Here is a 16,252-nt window from a genome sequence, read left to right as displayed (position 1 = left end):
GGCATTTGCCATCAGTTATGTCAGTCATAAAATGTTGCCTCTGTCCACTCTAAAATGAAATGCCTAGAAAATTATAGACCTTGCTTATGACCATGAAGTTTAGATCCAGCAAATACAGTTTTGTTGGCACAGAGCCCTACTGATTGCACATTTCCATGCTTCAAATACTTGGGGTTCCTTAGCTGTATTTAAAAAATAAAATTAAAAAAGAAGTTGTGATAATTTCATTTATATATAAATGTATTTAAACTTAGTGTTTTCATTACTGAGCTATATGGATGAATGCTAAGCAGTGGCCATCAACACTCTTTTGCAAGCAATGAACTTCTCAAGCCATCAGTGAATTTTGCTTGAGAAGGCTGTTTGTCTGAATAATAGCTAAATGATTGAATTTATTACTTCTAGGGACATGCAATGAGTTTTAGTTACATCTGAAAGCTTGATTCTATAAGCCTAACACAGGATCCAGTTGGGGGTTTTGGTGTCTGCTCCCTGTCCCTCTCCCCCTCACCTCCATTAAGGGGATTGAAGCATGAGGCCCTATGAATATGTAGCTATATTTAAATACTGCCCAAGGTCACAGCCAGTTACTCAAAAAACACTTTCTGATAGACTGGATGCATGAGTAGGTTGAATTCCAAAATTTCTGACATCCTTTAAAAATATGTTTTTCTTTGTTCTTATTTTAAATATAATTTTGAAATATCTTTGAATATCAGGATAAGGAGTAACAGTTGAAAGGGATGTATTTGATGTTTAGCTTGGCTGTTGCCTTCTACCTGTTGCCAGGTTCACATAGCTGATGGTAGTGAAGCCATGGGAAAAAGGTGCAGAGAAAGATTATGTGCGTCAGCAACATTTTCTTATACTGTCAAGAGTACAGTTATCTGTTCCAACACAACAGTGATTTATATTTTGATGTCCTTGAACTTCTACATAAACAGGTGAAGTCAGTTTATTCCCTGGTACATTTATTTGCATATTCCTGATACAGTGTAATTCTGGTTATACATTTCATAACCTTAACGTAAGACGACATGAACTCCCATCAACTTGTTTCTGTCTTACCTTTCTCAGCTCCTTTGAGTGCTAATGTACCATGACTGTGCTACTATCTAGTTGAGAAATCCGTGTTACTTGGGAGGAAGGACAGGCCATCTTTCCAGATAGGTTTACAAAAGACTTTGTTGATACTACTCATTTATTAACTCCTAACAGCAGGTTTTATTCCTTTATAGCAAGAGTGAGGCTAAGTGATACAGTTGACCTTACCCTTAAACCGGGGCTGCCAATTTTTTTTCGCCCTGGTCCTGTGTAAACATCTATGGGTGGCTTCGTACAAGACAGAAAGATATTCAGAAATCACAGACTCTAAAAATACTTCTTTCTTAAGTAAAGGTTACTTGCTTCGGTGAGTATCGCACCCACAGTTTTCCAGAGAATTCCAGGTTAAATAAATAGAGGTTACAGTTATGGAACTTCGTGCATATTCAGTAATTCTTGAGCCAAATAATACTTTTATTAATTACTTGAAATAGATACAGATATAATGTTGATGTCACTACCTTGTATGTTCTTATATGGGAGGGGGGAATAAGCTGAGGAAAACCTGGAACATGCCTTATTTACAGGGTTTTTTTTGTTTTTACTAAGACTTCAATATTTTTCTGCATTTGGATCATTCCTTCCTCAAAATTTTTATCTCAAGTGGCAAGTTCAGAACCGCGGAGTCCCCGGGCAGGCGGATACGCCGGTGCTGTTTGGGGAAAGCCCTGAGCAAGTTCCCGGGGTCTGAAAAAGGAGACAGTTCTTCTGTGGCAGGTGAACCCGCAAAAGGCCGGTTTGGGACCAGGTCTGGCTGCAGCAGCGTGTCCCCGGGCCCGGCGGGGGCTCCTCGGGCCGGCCCCGGCCCCTCCCGCCGCCGGCAGCGCCGCTCCGTGCGGGGGTTCCGCGCGCCCGGCGCCTCCCGCGGAAATCGCCGCTTTTGGTAAATCTCCCGGGGCGAGCCTGGGGGAGGGGCTGGGGGCGTGCGGGGGGTGTGGATCAGCTCCTGCCCCGCTCCCGCCCCTCCGCTGCGGGTGCGAAAATTACGCACTGGGGGCCGATATGCGTCAGCGCTTCGCAATCACCAAGATTTTCTTCCTGGAACATCTATTTTTGTTGGTTGCGGGTTTTATTTTGGTTCGGGTTTGTGTGTGTGTGTGTGTGTGCGCGCGGTTTTTGTACCGTTGGGTTTTGTTGTTGTTCCCCGCTCCCTCTGCCCCCATTCCCGCCTCCCCCCCGCGCCGGCAGCGATGGCGGGGCCGCGGGAGCAGCCTCGGGACGCGCCCGCGCCGCCCCCGCCGCGGAGGGCACCGCGCTGCTGCTGCCCCCCCTGGCGGCACCGCGGGGGCACCGCGGGCGCGCTTCTGCAGCAGCAGCAGCGCGCAGCTTCCAAAATACGGGGGTTTGCTGCTGTTGTTGGTTTGTTGGTTTCTGTTTCGTTCGGATTTTTTTTTTTTTTAATTTTCCCCCCGGGGCAAATGCTGTCTTTCATTCCTTCTGGAGTGATCGCTGATTGAACAAATATTGTTATTTAAAGAAAAAAGCCTTTTAGAATATAACCAATTCTGTCCTAGGGAAAAAAAAAGTGTTCGTGAAGCAACAGAGCCAAATATTTTCAAGCAATAGTTGAAGTCAATACCTCTCTTGCCTCTTAAGAACATATAAATATCTAAAATAATCGAAAACAAAGCCCTCTTTGCTTTTTTTTTTTTTTAAGAGATTTTGTAATGTACTTTTCTCATCAGTATGTATAGCCAAGATCTAGGGTCCTTTAGGGTATTTTTGTCTCCAAGAACAGAATGGATGATAGAATTCAATATTTCTTTGATGCAATATTTACAGAAAATTTGCAAAGCCTCGTGCTCAAAAAACACAGGACTTGAACAGAAGAGGGTTTGTTTGTTTGTCCGTTTCCTGCTTTTTTTCAACTCTGTTTCTTACTAGGGAGCATTCTGCTTGAAAATCTATTTGTTTACTTTTTTTTCCCCTGGGCAGGTTACTCCAGCCACTCTTTCTGTTCTTTTCTAAATGCTTTTTGAAGGCTGCTCCCCAGCAAAATCATTCCAGGCATTCAGCTTTCCCCCCACCTTACAATTCATTTGGCTATTTGCCTTTGTTTCACATGGCCTTTGCATCTACTTTAGGTAGTAGCTCTTTTTCCTCTAGCCTTAAAAAAAAAACCCAAAACTTCAGAAGGTAGCCTAACTTCCTCCATCATTTATCTTGACATCAGGATCATTTTCCTAGCAGCAAGGGTAATTCAGTTCTGGAGTAGGCTATCAAGGGATTTTTATAGAGTCCCTACTGGAGCATTTTAAGCTGTGCAAATGTTTCTCGGGAATGACACAAGTACAGTTGTCCTGACTCAGGGCAGTGTGATAGTCTAGATGATCTCATGTTTACCTCCAGTCCTATTTTGTTGGATTTCTGTGATATATACACCTATAAATAGCTCCAGGATTATTACTGTTGAAAGTGAAAAAAACCAATCTTCTCTTTTTCTGTCTCTATTTTTTTTTCCTTTTCTTTTTCTGTCTGCTTATTTAACTGTGCAAAATAAAGAGTGTAAAACTGTGATTATGAATCATCGCTTACTCTTACTGTTTGGGATATGCTTTTGGTGCAATTCTTACTCGTGCAGAACATTTGCTGATCTCATTTGTGGGTGCACAAGACCACCAGGAATATGAAGAGACATTTAGGGAAATAGAGACACTACAGAGGAAAATCTTTCCTCCTTTTCTCAATGTACCCCTTCAGTGGAAGTTTTATGTGAATAAGGTTGGGAAAGCTTGCCCTCGGAGTAGGTCGACTGCTTTCAAGGAAAATTATCATCTATCTGCATTATTTAGACAACGTCTGGGAAACTCACTGGAGCCTCAGGCTTCCATTGTGCTAGACATTGTGTAGATAGGTAATTAATGGTGGGCCTCCTGTTTTGTTTAATGTACATATTGTACATATGCAATGACTCGAGGGAGATTGTCAATGTGGGGAGTCAAATGCAATTCTGCAGTCCCGTGAACGGTGTGGCTGACGATCAGCGGCTTTGGCTCGCCCATTTCCTAGCTAATGGACACTGCAGGCATGCTCAGCAAGAACGAAAGAACTAAAAAGTGTCAGCTTTCCATATTTTGATGGGGGATGCATGGGGGAAGCACAAAGGCAACACATGTCCTGAGGGAAGAGGTGGAGGATCTTTTCTTTAAATATATTTTTGGAAGCATGTTTTTTCAGATATGCAGAATAAGTGCAACTATTAATTTCAGGAAAGTTAAGCATCACAATAAGATGAGTACAAAACTCTTGGCACCAGAAATATATGCAATTTCATGTGCCTATGAAAGAGGTTGAATAAAACCTCCTCCCAGGTTTTGGGCATTATGGCTCAAACACCCCACCCATGGTAGAGACTTTCTCATGGATTCTGGGGCATAAGAAGGAGGAGTGGGCATCTCCAAGATAACTTGTTGTATCAAGCACTACCATGGTTGGAGGCAATCTGCATATCTAATAATACTAACAACTTGATTAAAAAATTGCTGTCAAGTAGATTCCACAAAAAGGAAAAAGGAAAGATTCATGCCTGTTGTGCTGAGTGCTCATGGACGCAAAATGAAATGGTCACTTAATGCTTTTTAAATATTCATGTGAACATGACATGTTCAGTACTAAAGTGTGAGACCACAAAATGAAATACAAGTGAAGAGTGTGCTTCCAGCTAAGCTGCTGATTAAGCAAAGGAACAGCATATGTAACAGAAGAGAATGAGGTAATCATGGCACATGAACATGTTTTTAATTTCATCTGTTGCATTTAATCATACAATAAGGGAGTGTTTCTGGGTGCCTCACTTCATTCCTACACACTTCTTTTTTGAGAGACTCTTTGCTGACTTGTAAAAACTTTCAAGGTTACAGAAGTAGATTTTTTAAAGATTAATAACTCCAAATTAGACATTGCAGGAGCTGCTGTCGCCTCTTGAATGCAGCTGGTATGGAAGTGGATCAGTGAGCTAAGACTCAGTTCACTACCTTGCAGTGACCAAATCAAAGCAAACCCTTTCTTCTGCTGGTGTTGTATAAGGACCTGAAAGATGCCTCAGAAATGAAGCCTCCTCGGGTTATCTTCTTCTTACACCCTCCAGTGAGCTGAAAGGACCTTTTATTTCTGGTACAAAGTGTTCTGAGCTTGATTGCTGACAAAAACCTCTCTCCCAACTAAATTGGACCTGGTGAGAGATCCCTGGACTGCACTGCAATTTGGCCTTTGGGTTACCCTTGCCAGCATTTATTTACAGAAGTTTCCTCTGCAACTATTTCCTGAGAAGGTGTCCTTCTTTGTAATAAAATGACCTTTTTGCTTTGTTTAGGAATGGATAAACACAGCCAATGTTCTAAATATATAACTATCACACCAGTATAAGTTACACAGATACAATTTATAGATTGTGGAAGGATCATATAGCTTTAAAGTCAGTGGTTGGCTGTAAAGCTGTTAATGAACATTTGCTGAAAAATGCCCATTGGGGAAGTGATCTTGTTATTCTTGCAGGATAATCAAGTTTAAAAACAACAGTTGTTGGCTATATTTAAAGAAATACCTACAAGTTAAAAATCACAGTCCCCAAAGCATTCACAGTTGGAGACATCCTTACATTACCAATCCTTTGGGCAGGTAATACTGAAATAATTTTACAACACAATTTAACGACTTGTGGATTTAGTCGCATTTTTAATTTCAGATGGGGAAAAAAATAGTGGGTTTTCCTGTTTCTCACTTTTGAAGACTCTCTGTAATTAATTAATTTTTATTTTCTTTTTCCAAGTGCAGGTTCAATTTTGTAACCACACTGCACACACGCATCAAATTAATATATTACTTTAAACATTGCCTCCACTTGGATTTTAATATTCTGAAAAACCTGAAAATCTTACAAATCAGTCACTAACTCACAGAATCACAATGTGAGTAAGGTTGGAAGGGATCACTTGAGGTCATCTAGACCAACCTCCCTGTTCAAACAGGGTCCCTTAGAGAATGTTGCTCAAGATTGTGTCCAGATGTCTCGTGAATATCTGCTCGAAAGGAGACTCTCTGGGCAACCTGTTCCAGTACTTTGTCACCCACACAGTAAAGAAGTTCTTGCCTATCTTCAGGTGGAACTTCCTACGTTTCAGGATTCCTGTGTTTCAGGTCCCTCTGAATTGTTTCAGCAAGACTGAAGAGCGTACATCAATTGACAAGGCTCCCTTGACCTCACAAAACTGACAATATTTTGTCTCAAGTTCATTAGTTTCAGTAAATTAAATTCCGTCCCTCATTAGAAACTTTAAGTGCTGAATAGATGTCCTAGTTTTTCTCGCAGGTGCTGAGGAGGGGGTGGAGCTAGGTTGCTATTCTAAACCATGCACATCATGTCTGGGGAGAGTGGCTTGCGGGGGAAGAGAAAGGGAACACACGCTGGAAGCGGGGCCATTTTGTTCCATTTTTTCCTCGGGGAAGTTGCCAGGACCATTCCTGAGGACTTTGTCCCTCTGTCGTCGCCTCCCATCCCTTCCCATCCGTCGGGAAGAGTGCAGCTCCAGGCAGCAAGCACAGCGGAGCGCACACGCTGCAGCCCCGGTGCAGGGAGCAGCCGCAGGGAACAGAGCAGCGGAGGCGAGCCAAGGCCAGCGGGTCCCAAGCCGAGTGGAGAGGGGCCGAGCTGAAGACTGCCGACCACAACCGAGCCCAGCAGCCCAAGAAGTGGGCGGCACAGTGCAGACGATCCGGCTCTTCTGGTGTTTGTCCATCACTGGTTTTCGTTGTCCCGTGCTCCGGGACAGGGAATGCCAGCCATGGAGAGTGCCTGCCATCTTGTCTTTGTCTCGGCCGCCGTGCAGAGCTGAGTCGAGGTGGTGAACACCTCTGTGTGTGAAGCACCTTGTCCTTTGTATACTTCTGTTATTGATGCTGTTGTTGTTATTGTGCATTTCTTATCCTGTGGCTGTTTGTTTTCGGTAAATTGTTATCTCAGCCCATAGTCTGTTCCTCTCTCACTGGAGAGGAGGCAGGGGGAAAGGGAGCAGCTTATTTGGAGTTTGATTCCTGCCTGGTTTTAAACCACCACGGTAGACCGGGGTATACCGCAGAAATGCAGCAGCTGTACTCTTCATTTCCGGAAGAGATGTTTTAGCTGAAGAAAACCATCACAATCCACAAGACGTATTTTATCTCAACAACCTCATTCTACTTTATTGTTTTTCTTGGATAAATTTTATACTTTTTTGCAGGCTTAACAAGTCACTTAAGAATAGATATTAACAATTTAAGTTGTGTTTGTTATAGTAGCCTGAATTTTAAAGCCAGCTACGGAGGTTCCAGATCTGATGTCTTCTGCAGCACAAACAACTTGTGATCAAACTCAGTTATGATATTTAAGTGTTCCTGTACCGGCCTTGGGGGGCCGTTAGGTTATATCCATAAGTGATGGGATAAATGAAGAGATGCTGTAAACTTGCCTAGATTGACTGTCCCTGCATGTTTGGTGAGGTGGTGTTCATCTCAACTAGCCACAGCTATCTAAAATTTCTATGACTGATGCATTTGCGTTCCTCCAAAGTAATGAAGGGAGGGTTATTGATCCTTTCTTCAGGAAGTTCTGAAGTTTGACATTAAGCGTAGTGTATCTGGTTAGTGTGTCTTTTAATAATGGAGGAGATAAGGTGTTGGCGTATTACAGAGGTGTTGATTTCTACAATTGCTACTACTAAATTTTTTTTTTACAAAGAATTAAGGCATTAACTTTGTACCAGGAAGTTTATGTCCGGACAGATGTCATCCCCTCTCAGTATGCCACACTTCATCTTCTTGCCACTTAGGGCATTTTTGGAGCTTCTGTAGCATGAAATCCAACTCAACATTGTGTGCTCTGCTCACTTAACAAAAGCATTCAGCTTAATTTGAAAGACTCTTATATTTATTTGTATACAGTTTTGGTGTCAACAATCACAAAACAATGCATTAAAAAAAGTGTGACGTATTTCCATTAGAAAATAACTTTCCTCCATTTGCTGTAAAGGGACTCTAGAGAACTAGCTAACCCTTACCCCCTCTCTTTTACAATGCCAAGATGAATATATTTGATTGCTTGCCTGCCTGGATACAATGGGACCACTTTGGAATTTATTGGAAATTTTCAGGAAACATTTTAGGCATTATGGAGCACAACACAGATGATTTTCCTGAAAATCAGGAAACTGGAAGACATTTGGACTTTAAGGTTACTCATTGCTCTTCAAGTGCTGTGTGACAGCTGTGGGACAGATGCTTAGCCAGCGAGGAAAGCCAGGGAGAGCAAAATACAGACATTGCATTTTTTTCTTTCTCCCTTCTCACAGATGGTTTGTTGATGATGGTAGAGAAAGAAGGAAGACACCAGCTGTTGGGTCATTGTTTTAGAAAGGGTAGAATTACAGGCTATTTAGAAGAGGGATGGAAAGCCTAAAATATCCTTGATGGTGAAGATGCTGAGGGGCAGGTATGTTGTTCATCACTACTTCATTTATAACCTATCCATTTTATCCCTTTTCATCTTTATTGATCTTCACATTCCATATGAATATCAGCAACAATTATATTAGATAAGGTGATTTTTTGAATCCTGTGTTCTCCCAGCACCAATATCTGTCCTGCCCCACATTTGCCTCTCGGTTCCCAGTCTGTCAAATCTCATGCATTAACAATGAGATTTGTACACTTGCCCCTGCCTGACTTCTCTCCATTTGGCCACATTGTACTTTTGCTGCAGGCTCTTCCGCTCCACGAACTGATACATTAAAGGGTTATGTGTCAGATCAGAGAGAAAAGGCTGCAGGACTGTAAGGTAGTGAGTCACCAAAGGTACTCTGCACCCTTAGGTGTGTGAGGTATATGCCTGTGTTGCAGGGCAGCGTGAGGGCTGCTCCCTCACAACATGACCTGATGCCCAGGTCTGATTCCCCATCACATTATCAGCCATTATTTGTCTTATCCACAGACACTGACTAATACCAAGAGATATGCATCTCCCCATTTTTTTTCTCTTCAGCTTCACCTCTGCTTCCCTTCAGCAGCCTACTGAGCTCTACCAGGTTACCAAATCCCAAGCAGTTTCTTCAAACTTCACGTTTGACTCCATCCAGAGACCTAAACACTGAGTTTCCCCTTTTCCTACTCCATGGTTTCCATCTGAAACCCTGGCCCTGGAGATTGAGGACTAAGAGATCAGGATCCCTTGGCTGGCTGCATGCAATCTCATACAGCTTCTCAAATCTGAATCAAACTTCTATATACGCTTTCTCCTCTCTGAAGTACAACATGAGGTGAGACCTGCAGAGAGTCTGTCTTTATCATCTTTCCCTTTAAAACCATGCCGAGAAGGAAAACAAGGAGTGGAAAATTAGTGTCTTTCTCTGGTGTTCCTGGAAAAGAGACTGGAGGAAGAGGGGTAACTGTGGACGGTGTGTGAATGTGTGTGCCACAGACAGCTTTGTCCTTCCATGCCAGTGATGACTGCCCAGGGAGAGACCAGGAAAGAATTCCAGCTCTTACACAGCAAGTCACTGGGGACCAGAATACAGGAAAATAAGCAGGACACTGTCAGAATAGGTTTCCCATTAAAAAATCTTGAAAATTTCATCATGGCCTCAAGCTTCTTGATTCACTCTGAGACTTGTTTTGTACTTACTGAAATCAAAAAACCCAAAACAAAAACACCACAAGGGCTAGCAAAGTTGTGCAATCTTATTTACAAATAATGTAGCCAAAGTCTGGTTTCCCCAAACACAACAAGGAAAAACTCCCTGCTGTTTTTCTTGTGCCTTATTTATGCAGATGTACATAACCCCTGCTAACTATTTCTTCATCTGCTGTGTTTGTAATATATCCCAGGGAAACTGCTTGGTTTGTATAGTCCAAAACAGAGTAATATATGTTTGTAGCGTGGTAGCTTTCATTGCTTCTGCCTTTCTCTGTGGAGAGCTTAATTTGGTCTGACTACAACAGCCATAAGAAGACCAGTTCTCACCCCTTCCAGAGTAAAACTATGGATCGCATTAACCAACGTAGTGCTATTTTACGCTAAAAACATAGCCATCAACCATTGCCTACCCATTTTTTTAGACCCACTACACTCAGTCCTGCAAGTGTAATCTCTATGTTTTCCTCCCAAAACAGCTTTCAATTGGCAGTATTTATACCCATATAATTTCTGCTTATCTACAGTTGTCTAAATCACTTCCTGTTTGTAATCCCTCCTCATAAATTCTCTCCTTTTGCCATTTTCAGAATATAGAGATATTATTAAAGTTTATGGCTTTTTTTTTTGTCATGCCATAGGTGTTCTTAAGGCATGAAAGAATCTTTGTAGCAGCATGCTGGTGATACTTGGTAAATTTTAGTTAACAATCACACATTAAAATTCTGAGTTCCACAGTTTAGTCTCATTTATTATATGTTGTGTTGGTTTTTTCTGGTGTAACATTTAGTCAGTGTCATGTGGTATCAATGCTTAACAGAAGTCTGAAAGGCATTGTTTTGTCAACATAGTTACCTTTATTAAACCAATCAAATAATCAAAATTCTTATCTCATAGAAGTACGATGCCGTTTGTTTAACTTAACCTGTTTTGCATAAAGTCATGTTGACTGGCAGTAATTACGTTACTATTTTCTATTTCCTTATGGACAGAGTCCCGTATCAGCTGTTCCATTCTTTCACACGGAACCAAGGTCAAGTTAACTCATCTACAGTTACCATGGTCATCCTGTTTACGTTCTTGAAATATCAACATGGCATTAGATTTTTCCAGGCCTCTCTTGGACTTCTCCAGTATGCCAAAGCTTTTTGCCAATGCACAGCAGTACAAATTCTTTTTAAAACCTTTTAATCAAGTTGTCTGGTCCTGCCAATTAAAAAAAATTAATAGATGTTCTTTACCATCTGCTTTGGAGAATGTCAGAATAGATGATAGTTTGGCAGTGCAGACACTGTTTTTCTTTCTAAATGCAAAGCAGAAATATTCAATGAACGCTTTTTCTTTTCCCTGATTAGTGATGGAACTATGTCAGCACTAAGATTTCTATTGTGCTAAATAGTCTTTCAGAAATTCAGAATAATGTAAGGACATGTTCTTGCTGCCTTTATCCTTACATTTTCATAGATATATTTAGTTTGCATACCAATATACTGCATTTATTAATGTATGAAATTACAACCATTATCTATAATTGTCTTTTAAGTGTTCTGTTAGCATGTATATACACATGTATATGTGTATATATGCTAATATACTGATGTACTGCTTTATGCAGTAATTATAATACACATACTAATCAGCACTGAATTCTGTGTGCACATCTTTAATTAGATCATTGCTGTGTACTTCTTGGCATGTGTTTTACGTTTAGTAAGCAATCACTTTCACAAGTCAGAGTGAAGGATAATGCAATGTTATAACAGGCTTTTGTCTGGGATAGAGATTTCGGTCTAAGTTTTATAGGATCTAGGTCATTGTAGGGAATGTGGAACAAGAGCTTTAGCACATATCATTCTATTAGAAGCCCTTTTTAATAGAGGCAATGTTTCTTTCTTTATAGATATTTATTCTTGGTGACAAAAGTTACATGGGGTGGAAATCATCTCACCTTGCTTGATAACATAGATATCCACATCTAAGCTAGTGATTCCCCAGGGTGACCAAGCCTCTGTCCATAGAGAAAAACAGACATTTTAGAGCTCAATGAACCTGACCTATTTTAGATGTCTGCATTAGGATGGTATGAATCATGCCTTAAAATGCTTTTTCTTTCTCAATTTTTCCCCCCACAGACAATAAAAGGAGCCCGTGGTGATTAGTCCTGATCCAGTTCTTTTGCACAGCAGACTTCTACATCTGGACATCCATGCAGCATTTTTCTTTTCTCACTGAGGGAAAAAAAGAAAGTTTGTTGTATAATCATGAGGAAAAGAGGCAGCTGAGCCTCAGAATCTTCAAGATGCATAAATTATTTTAAACTATTAATTTTCTATACAAACTTTGGAGTTGAATACTGAAGTGCCTCAATGTACAAGACCTCAGTCCCACTTGTGTAAAACAACTTTCAGATGAAGTCTGCTGAACAGCCCTTCATCATTGTTACCTTCCCCTCCCATTTTACCATTTCCATCAGAGACGTGCATGTCTAACGGGACAACATTGTGTGACCTAACGAGTAGAAGGTAAGTTAATTGTAACAGTAGATACAGGATAGGAAAAAAGAGGATAGAATAAATATTGTGGCTTATTTTTGTTATACCTTCAGCTTTGGACTGAGTTGTTACAAATCACCCAACTCTGACTACACAAAAATTTTAATAACAGAGATTCTCAGTATTTTATATCTTTATCCTATTTATTTAACAGATGACTTTATACTGACCCACAGGTATTAAAAAAGAAATCTTCAGGCAAAGATAGTTCTCTATTTTGGCAAGGATCTTGTGCAATTAAGGGAAGAGCTATATTTTATTATTTTTGGCACAGAGGCCATTTCTTTGGTAATGACTGCCTGTTCCTTTTTATTTTTCTCATCCATGCTACATTGCTGCAACCATGGCCACAGGTGCCTACACTGGATGAACACCTGTCCAGTCTACAGGAAATCGAGGGGAAGCATATTTACTGCTTCTCTGTACACAGCAAAGTGATAAAATGATGGAAAAATGGAAAAAAAGTTAAATTTAGCATGATGAAGTGGAGAGAGAGTAGAGGAGAATGGTCATGATCCTTTAGAACCAAGCTTTTACAGGAGACAGACAGCAGGTAAATCTAAATATACTCTTTTTTCAAAGATGAAACCCGTTCGCTAATGGTGTGTCGACTGAGGTAGAACCTTTTCACAGCAGTTTGCAGGTACGGGTTTGTTCTTCCACATTCCACATTGCAAAGCAGCAAATAAAATGTGCATAGTTTGGGACCCCATAAACTTATTCATCTGCCTGAAGGGGGAGTGTGTTTCTGCAGTTCCAAAGAATATTTTCTGCTGCTCTCTTGCCCTAACTAACTTACACTTTCTGAAGTGATTTTCCTAACCTTGCTTGAGTATATTAAAAATTTTGCAGAATTCAATAAAATCCCTGTTGTGTGATATATTAAAAACTTTCATGTATACAAATTTCCCTACTCCTGCCCCAAGAGGGCAGGCATTTTGTTCACAAATCTGCACTCATTTCACAACTTAATTGTAGGGCATCCCTGACAGTAGTCTTTGTGATCAGATGAAGGAGTGCACCATCACTGCTTTATTTACTTCTCAAAATTCCTCAGTGTTTCTGTTTACTTTGCTGTGAAAAAAAATCTACAGAGATTCTTTCTACAGAGAAAATAATTTCCATGAGGCTGATATCTCCAGTCAAGCATCCAGCTTTTGAGTATTATTAATGCATAATCTAAAATCACCCTACTTTGCTGAGTATAAATGAGCTTTTCTTCACTTAAGCATCCAGTGAAAGTCTCCAAAAACAGGGGAAGCATGGGTATGTGGGTATGCTGAGTCTTTTGAACAGACAAGACTAATCATAGCATTATTGTTTTCTATGTTTGCCCTTAATGAAAAAAAATAGCATTAAATAGTCCAGCATTTCTAAAAATGTAGGTTTCTTGGACCCAGATGACTCATCATGTCACTCTAGTATTCGTAAGTTTCCCATAGTGATCATCTGCTATATCATGGGACAAGGCCTCCTTCCATTAGGTACAACCTGAAGCGAGAATAACCTTATCTGTCACATTAATTGTGGAATCATATCATTACCTAATGACCTAAACAAAATTAACTAATTTCAAATACTTAATCTCATCAATAAATTCCTGTGTGTTGCCAACTCACACATGCGAACTAGTTTTTCAGTTGTTGCACATAACCCATTCACAATAAACGTGACCATTTTTATTGTGGATTTCTCTCTGTAGAAATGTTAGTAAATGAGAACAGTGAGTATATTTCACTAAGCCAAGATAAACTCTTATGACATGTTCCATTCTTACAGTTGCAGGGCAATTTCTCCATTTAAGGCTCTTGAAAGTTAATATTCCCAAACCTTTTGAAATTGCTGGCTGTCTGTTCTGCATCACTACTGAGCCTCACCATTTCATGAATTAGTCCTTAGTCAGTTCTCTGCTCAGCTTCAGCTGTGCATGAGTCCCTGTCCCTAAAGATATGCAAATAGCCCCAGTGGTCTTCAATGCATCTTGCCTGATGATCAAAAGTCCTTTAGAAACAGAGCTCACTTTGAATGTTGTGATGAAATGAGAGAAATCATAGAAAGTACTTCACTACTTTCTGTACTGGAGTATTCACAGTGAGCAAGCAGCATGGAAAAAAACGGAGGGGTAAGGCAATAAACCATGGAATCTCCCAAGAATGCAAAGCAGCAGTGTTGTAACAGCTGTGTAGGCATAGTGATTCCAGAGCACTCTGTGTAGACATGATTATTCCAAATACAAATTGCATCACCAGGGATAATGAAACACCCTGGACATACTGCTGCCTGTTTCAGAGACTTGTCATAGATACAGATGTCCACAGCAAATTTCAGTTGCATGTAGAATTTAGGTGTCTTTTATAAGCTTTGTGCTATGTGGAGAGTTAACTGCTGAAATGCTTCTGAAGTAACACAACAGCAGATTACAAAGACTGGTTCTTTGCTGCTAAAAAAAAAAGTACAATATTTTTCCACAAAAATCACTTGGATATATCAGATATGCCAAACTGGAAACACAGCCAAGTGCTGGATACTTTATTGCAAGGTTATATTTGCAAGGTCTGCCCAGTCTTCTTAGGCTGCAACTGACCTTGGAAAATTCCCCTCAGTCCAAAATTAAAGCACCTTATCTTGACTATGCTTTTAGCACAGGAGAGCTGACACATGTTGGTTTCTCGAAGGTTAAAAAAAAAAATTAGCTAATCTTTTCAGCAGTAAAGTCCAAATCAATAGAGTCATCTTCAATGTGTATCACTGCAAAACCTCTGTGTCACCTATGTGTTACATGTTATCAGGTGTTCGATATGTTCTTCAATGTACTCACTATTGCATTAAAACTTGGTTGGCAACCATGATATGGATACAACAATAGTCTGTCTTGTGGTGTCTTTATGCAGAACTAGTCTCGAGAATGATGTAAAATGTGGGATAAAATAAGGTAGATGTGAGTTTAAACAGGCAAAGAGGTTGCTATAGCAAGTAACCTTGGTAGCCATCTAAATGGCCAGTGAGGTGCTTTGTCTTGCATCCTTTTTATACTGGTAAAGTCCCAAGGGGAAACCCACTTATCATTCCACAGAAGTGTGCAGCTCTTTTGGCACTTTTGGCACTGGTGTGTGTTACACAGGTAAAGAGCTTTTGTTGCTCCTACAGGATCCCCCTGTCTTAAGAGAGCTTTCTGGGAAGACTATTCTGACAAATTTTCCAGAGATGGATTTGGCTCTACTTTTGTATCAGAGCAAACTTTCATGTGTACATTTTTATGACAGACTAAGCATGATTTTTCTCATTTATTTTGAATCCATTAATGACAGGTTGAAAATGAAAAATGCTCTCCTATACCAAGAAGGTGCATATCAGGTACAGGCACTACAGTAACTATGCTGGCTTCAAAGCTAATTAAATTTATCTTAGTGTATCTTCCCCCATAGACAAACCCGCAAGTGCCAACCCCATCAGTCATTGCCTCACTCATCTTCCTGACCTATCTTTAAAACTAGAAAAAAGAGCTGATCAGATCCTCTCCATTTCATTTTTGTGCTCCCCAGCCTAAAGATCTTTTCATGTCCTAGCTTCTGGCATGATGCCTTGCAGTCACTGGTCAGATTCAGCAGTGGCAGCTGCTAGCAGAAAATCCTCCTATTCAAGAGATGACCTTATGTGCTCCGAACACTGCTTTCTCATTCTGACTAAGTCACTTCTCCATGTTCAACATGCCTGCACTAACACCATGATGCAGATAGATAGGTTGCAGGTGTTCTGGAGCAAAAGGTATTATTTAAAAGGTTTTGCATTTTAAATTGGAAGTGAGACAGTCTTTTGTACTAAAAGAAATCAGCAGAATTTCACACGTTGCATCCAAATTTTATTTTGAAATCAGTGCCACAGTATCCATCCTGATTTCCTTCTGAAAAATCTGCTGTAAAATCCTGTAATGCCTTGT

Source organism: Corvus moneduloides, chromosome 2 (genome assembly GCF_009650955.1).
Source record: "Corvus moneduloides isolate bCorMon1 chromosome 2, bCorMon1.pri, whole genome shotgun sequence".
Lineage (NCBI taxonomy): Eukaryota > Metazoa > Chordata > Aves > Passeriformes > Corvidae > Corvus > Corvus moneduloides.
Note: the sequence above shows the minus strand (reverse complement) of the source record.